A 6,000-nucleotide genomic window follows, 5' to 3' on the forward strand; every position below is an offset into this window, starting at 1 on the left:
CGTCTTCTAAACAGAACACTAAAGCCGCTAAAACGTGATCGAATCGTCTTCTGCAAAGTTATTTCATAAATTATTCTCTATTTTATTGATGTTTTAGTTTTGTGACGATTTCTACTCTTCTCATTTTGCATAAAAAATCGACTTTGTACGGCAAAACTGTAAATTATTTTATAAGACATGATTTTTCTGAAAGCACCACATTTCTATTTACCTTTTTAAATGGGATTTTGGGGAGTTTTTTGTAGAATTCGTCATAAAATCTACAAATTCAATATAACTTTTCATAGTGATTTCGTACCTTTCTTTAATGTTTTACAAAGTTGTTTGCTTGTTTGTTGTAACAAAACTGACAGTTCTCGGATTATGTCCAACCACCACGGGTTAGACGCACATCTCCTGCGTATTGGGCTCGCGAACAGTGATCATTGCGTTTGTGGATTGGGGTATCAAGACATTGAACACGTGGTTTGGGTGTATGCTGAATTTCGTGACGCCAGATCTCTACTTTTGGATACCCTCAGCGCCTGAGAAATACAACCCTATGCCCCAGTTCGTGATATCCTCGCTCAGCGAAACCTGCCATACATACTACCTATTTATAGCTATTTGAAGAGCATCAAGGTGCCCATTTAACAGAGAAAAGTATCTCTGATAAAAAAAAACATGTTAGTTTTAGTTATATAGATTTAGTTTTAGCTCGTAGTTGGCAGCCAGGATAAAAAATTTGCCTTTAGCTTATAAGATGTTTTAGACCATAAGGCAATAGATATAATTGACTTCGTAGAACATTAATTTGTATTGTGCCGTTTAAAATAAATTGTTGTGGCGTTCTACGGACATGAATCGTGGACGTGGGAAGAGGCTGATTGACGAGCGATCAATAATCGGAGGCAAACTAGAGCATGCGGTGTGGCGCAGGGACATGAATCACGAGCTATACAACGAGTACGGAGTCTGCAAACAGGGTGATATTGTCAAGCTGATGAAACACGGCAGGTTACTGTGGGCTAACCACGTAGCACGGATGGCGGATGAGTGAAAGGCAAAGATAATATTTAGCAGAGAACCGGATAAAGGCCGACGACTTCAAGGCAGACCTTGCACGCACATGTATGCTCTCGACGAGGATGCCCGGGTGAAAGGGGAGACTGGAGGGAAGCAGCCCAAGACCGAGTTTTGTGAAGCCGTATTCTGGATTCGACATGGGATCTCAACGACCTGTTGCCATAAAAGTAGAAGTGAAGTAAGTAACTATTTTTTAGAAGGTTTCGTAGCCGTAAAATTGCAGAGGCTTTGACAAGGAAGTGGTCGGAATCTGAATGTAATCAGGCCATTCGATGTCAATTGATTTAAACAAAGGTTTATTCTTAGACTTCCCACTAACCCTTCCTTTACTTTGAGTTCTACAAACCTTCGGCGAAAAATTTCTTGACAAAAATAAATTTCTTCTACAATGAATTTCAATCCGTTGCAACCTCTCCAGGGTATTTCAATTGGCAACAAAAATGGCCGGAAGTAGCGAGGCTCTGAGTGGTAAGCGTAAAAAAGAAGGGTGAAATATACAGCATTTTCTTAAGCACAAACTTTAAAATCACGTCACTCACTCAAGATAGTGATAATGCTAATAATAGAAGTGCAGAATACAATAAACACTCGGGCAATATGACAAAAGATCAATGTTTCTGGTCGCAGTGATGAGTCCATACAGGAATATAACTATTGTTCCTTCATCCTGTTTTTTTTTGTTCGTATCTTCCAAGTGACTACCAAAAAAATTTAAATTTGTAATTCATAATGAATTGATCTTTTGATGTAAAACTTAATATCTTGGCAACATGCTGAGTAAGGTTGTAAATTTTTTTTTTATATTTTCATGATTCACAATGAATTTTTCGATTAGAAATAATTCCTTCATCGAGTATCAATTGCTATATTTTTTTAACAATGGTAAAATTTATTTATTTTCACCAAGAAAATCAAATTGATAAAAAATTAAAGAAAATCAAGAAAACATGAAATATTCTCCCACTTTAAAATAAAACCGGAAGTGTTCGAAAAAGTCTACTTATTTTTAAAAATGAGAAATTTAGAATTTTGTGTAAAGCTGCGAAAAATAATCAATTTTCTAGGTTTAATTCATGTGCAGACCTTCGTTACAATAAAAAATGGTTGATTTAATATGTGTGTATTTTCAAAGCTCCAGGCAAGGGCTTGTTCAATAAATAACGTACGGTTGGATGGATAAATTTGCATTAGTTTGAGTTGTTATTATTTGATGGTTATTATCAACATTTGCGTGATGAAAATTTCGGTGAAGTTTCAAGGTATAATATTCACATATATCTGGCACATATACAGTCATAACTCGATATAAGGCAACCTCGATATAACGTAACTCGATATAACGTAACTTTTACCGCGATATAACGTAACTTTGAAATTGAAAATAAATGATACAGCAACTGTTTTTGGGCTATAAATTGCTTCAAAAAATGTTTGTAGTAAGTTTTGAAACCAATGAAACCAATGCGAAAATTGTCCAAAATGGGCATAAAGAAGGTTTAAAAATACTGATAGGTGATGGGAAATAGGTTTTCGCGCATCTGTAAGTAACCACCAATAGTCTTGCACCAATTAAATTTTTTTTTCGCTTGTTGAAAATTGGGCATAAAAATGGTATAAGGATACTGATAGTGATGGGAAATGGGTTTCCACGCATCTTTGAGTGACCTCTTGTAACAATTGAAAAATTTTTTTTGCTTCTGAATTTTTTTAATGGGCATAAAAAAGGTTTAAAAATACTGGTAGGTGACGGAAAATAGGTTTTCACGCATCTTTGAGTAACCATTAACATTCTTGCATAAATTAAAAACTTTTTTTTTGCTTCGATATAACGTAACTCGATAAAACGTAACGAAAATAAAAATAAAGTTGCGTTATTTGTATTTGTATTTGTATTTATAATTTAAAATCATTGGACATCTGGGTCTTTATGAAATAATCTTATTCTAACTTAAAGTAACATGGAACACAAACGCTGACGAAAAGCAACAGTTGACAAGTTACAATCAAACAAATCGTATGCCTCCTGGAATCTTCTGCTTATAGAGTTGATGGGATCATTTGTACCATATCTCGTATTCCGTATCATCATCATCATCATCATCATTCCTAGCAGTGGCTTGAATAAGTTGCCTAGGCCGAAGAACACGTGTGGGTGCATAAAGTCGCATACGACTCAACAATTCAGCACTGTCGATTTCAGCCTTAAGTATTTTTGCTCCAAAGACTGCTTGACTGATTACACGTCTGCTGTGAAGTGGTTCGTTACCGAGCAATGCGCACCGGCTTTCATATGGCGGGAGATTCAGTGGATCACGCCAGTTCAGGTTATGAAGAGCACGCCTAACAAACTTACGTTGCACCGACTCAATCCGCGTGATCCAAGTCGTTCCATATGGACTCCACACAACAGCTGCATATTCCAGGATCGGTCTCACTAAAGAGCAAAATAAAGCTCTCACACATGTGGGATCGTTGAAATCTTTGGCAATTTTCATAATGAATCCCATTTGCCGATTGGCTTTGTCAATTATTGCCGAGTAGTGGGACTTGAAAGAGAGTTGGTAATCCAACAAAACACCTAAATCCTTGATTTTCTCAACTCGGTTCAACTGTTCACCTAGGATCGTATAATTGAATGTAATGGGTTGTTTACGTCTTCGGAATGTTATCACGGAACATTTTGCAACACTCAATTTTAAAAAGTTTAAAGTGCACCAATGTTCAAAACGATCTATTAGTTTCTGCAACTCTCTACAGTCAGCTTCACATCGTACCACAAGATACATTTTCAAATCATCGGCATAGATGAGTACACCACCATTTCGCAAAAGAATTACTACGTCGTTAAAGAAGAGCGTAAACAACAGGGGTCCTAAGTTGCTTTCTTGAGGCACACCAGAACATGGCGAAAAAGGCGCTGATTTCTTAGGACCAATTTTTACGCAGAGAAATCTGTCGCTCAGATATGAACGAAGCCAGTTGGACATCCTATTAGATACTCCTAGTCGAGACAATTTATCAAAAAGTATATGATAATTCACAGTGTCGAATGCAGCTTTGATGTCAGTGTACACTGCATCAATCTGTGCACCGTTATCCATAGCTCCGATACAAGTCGTTATGAATTCGCATAAATTACTTTCAACTGATCGCTTCGGGAAGAATCCATGCTGGGATGAACTGATGTAATTTCTGCACGAGCTGAATAACACATCTTTAACAATGGTTTCCAGACACTTTGAACCTGCTGATAGTGATATTATTCCTCGATAGTTAGAAACGTCAGTCTTATCGCCTTTCTTAAACACCGGAACCATGTAGGAAGATTTCCAAACAGACGGGAACTGTTGCAGTTGTAGCGACCGATTAAATATTGTTTGAAGAGGCGGAACCAGGGATGCGCGACACCTCTTGTATACGCATGACGGTATATTGTCTGGGCCAGGTTTGAATGATGGCTTGAGTTTATGTATCGCAGACTCAACCATCGCATTTGATATTTCGAAATCGTCAAAATCGATAGCGTTCATGGGAACACCATTGGCAGTAGTAAGAGCTTCTTCTGACGTTGGGATACGATCAACGAAAACACCCGCGAAATGTTGCGAGAATAGATCGCATTTTCTCTGTGTAGTGTTGGCTGATACTTCACCTAGATGCATAATTGTGGGAAGGCCACTCTCCTTGCGTTTTGAGTTCACAAAACTCCAGAACCTTTTGGGATTACGTCGGAGATCATCCTGTTTCGCCTTACATAACGTTTATACAAAAAGCGATTGTATCCACGATAGATTCGACTAGCTTCATCAAATTGGCGTTTAAGGATCGGGCATCTTTGAAGGCTGTAAAGTTTCGAGAACTTGGAGCGTTTTCGACGAAGTTTAATAAGACGGGGATTGGACCAAGCTGGTTTTCTTGGAGGTCTGCTGCGCGGAACCGTTTGAGTGATGCAATTTAGTAGAATTCGATTGAAGCAATCGGTGGCACTGTCGACATCGTCGCTGCGATGAATTTCTGACCAATCAACCTGCTCAAGCAGTCGATTCAGAGCATCATAATCAGCACGGCGGAAATCAAGTGCGTCATAATCGTAATCTTCTTCATATAACAAAGATGGTAGACAGGACACAGAGTAAGTTAAGGCTGGATGGTATCGATCAATAGGAACAATTTGTTCTTGAGCAGCTTTTACGACACCGTTTGTCATACTCGTATCACTTGAAGATATGAGATCCAATATGCGATTCGAGCAGTTTCGAACCAAATTACGTTGTCGTAGTCCGTGGTACGAGGTATTGTCAAGAAGAATTTGACTAGCCACATTAATCTGTGAGTGCAACGGATCAACAAAGGCATAACCATTGGTTGTTTCCTTCCAGACCAATCGTGGTTGATTGAAATCACCTAGCATGACAATAGCACTGGCATCATTCCGAGTACTATCAACTGCCGATATAGCATCAAAATGAAGTTGCATGAAAGAACAATCTTGGCTCTTATCGGGTGGAATATACAGCGCGCAAATATACAATTCCACACGTTCTATGGTGACTTTGACCCATAATTGTTCAATAGTGGTAACAGGTAAATTCTGAACAGCTGATGACCCATATTTACGTTTGACCGCTATAAGCCCGCCTCCACCGCGTCGACGGGTGCTGTTTGTAGTGCAACGATCCACACGAAACACACGGTAGTCGTTACAGAACAGTTGAGCAGATTGAATGCTGTCGTCAAGCCAGGTCTCAGTGAATACGTAGATATCGTAATCCAGTTCTGCAGTAGCCAGGAAAACCTGGTCGATTTTCGTTCTTAGGCCACGAAAGTTCTGATAGTAGATCTGTAGCGTTGATGATAAATGGATGGTCGCGGACACCGTATCGTGGTGCTCTGGTGGACTGTAATGCGGAGAAGCATCAGACGGGAAGACGTCAT

Source organism: Wyeomyia smithii, chromosome 2, assembly GCF_029784165.1.
Source record: "Wyeomyia smithii strain HCP4-BCI-WySm-NY-G18 chromosome 2, ASM2978416v1, whole genome shotgun sequence".
Classification (NCBI taxonomy): Eukaryota; Metazoa; Arthropoda; class Insecta; order Diptera; family Culicidae; genus Wyeomyia; species Wyeomyia smithii.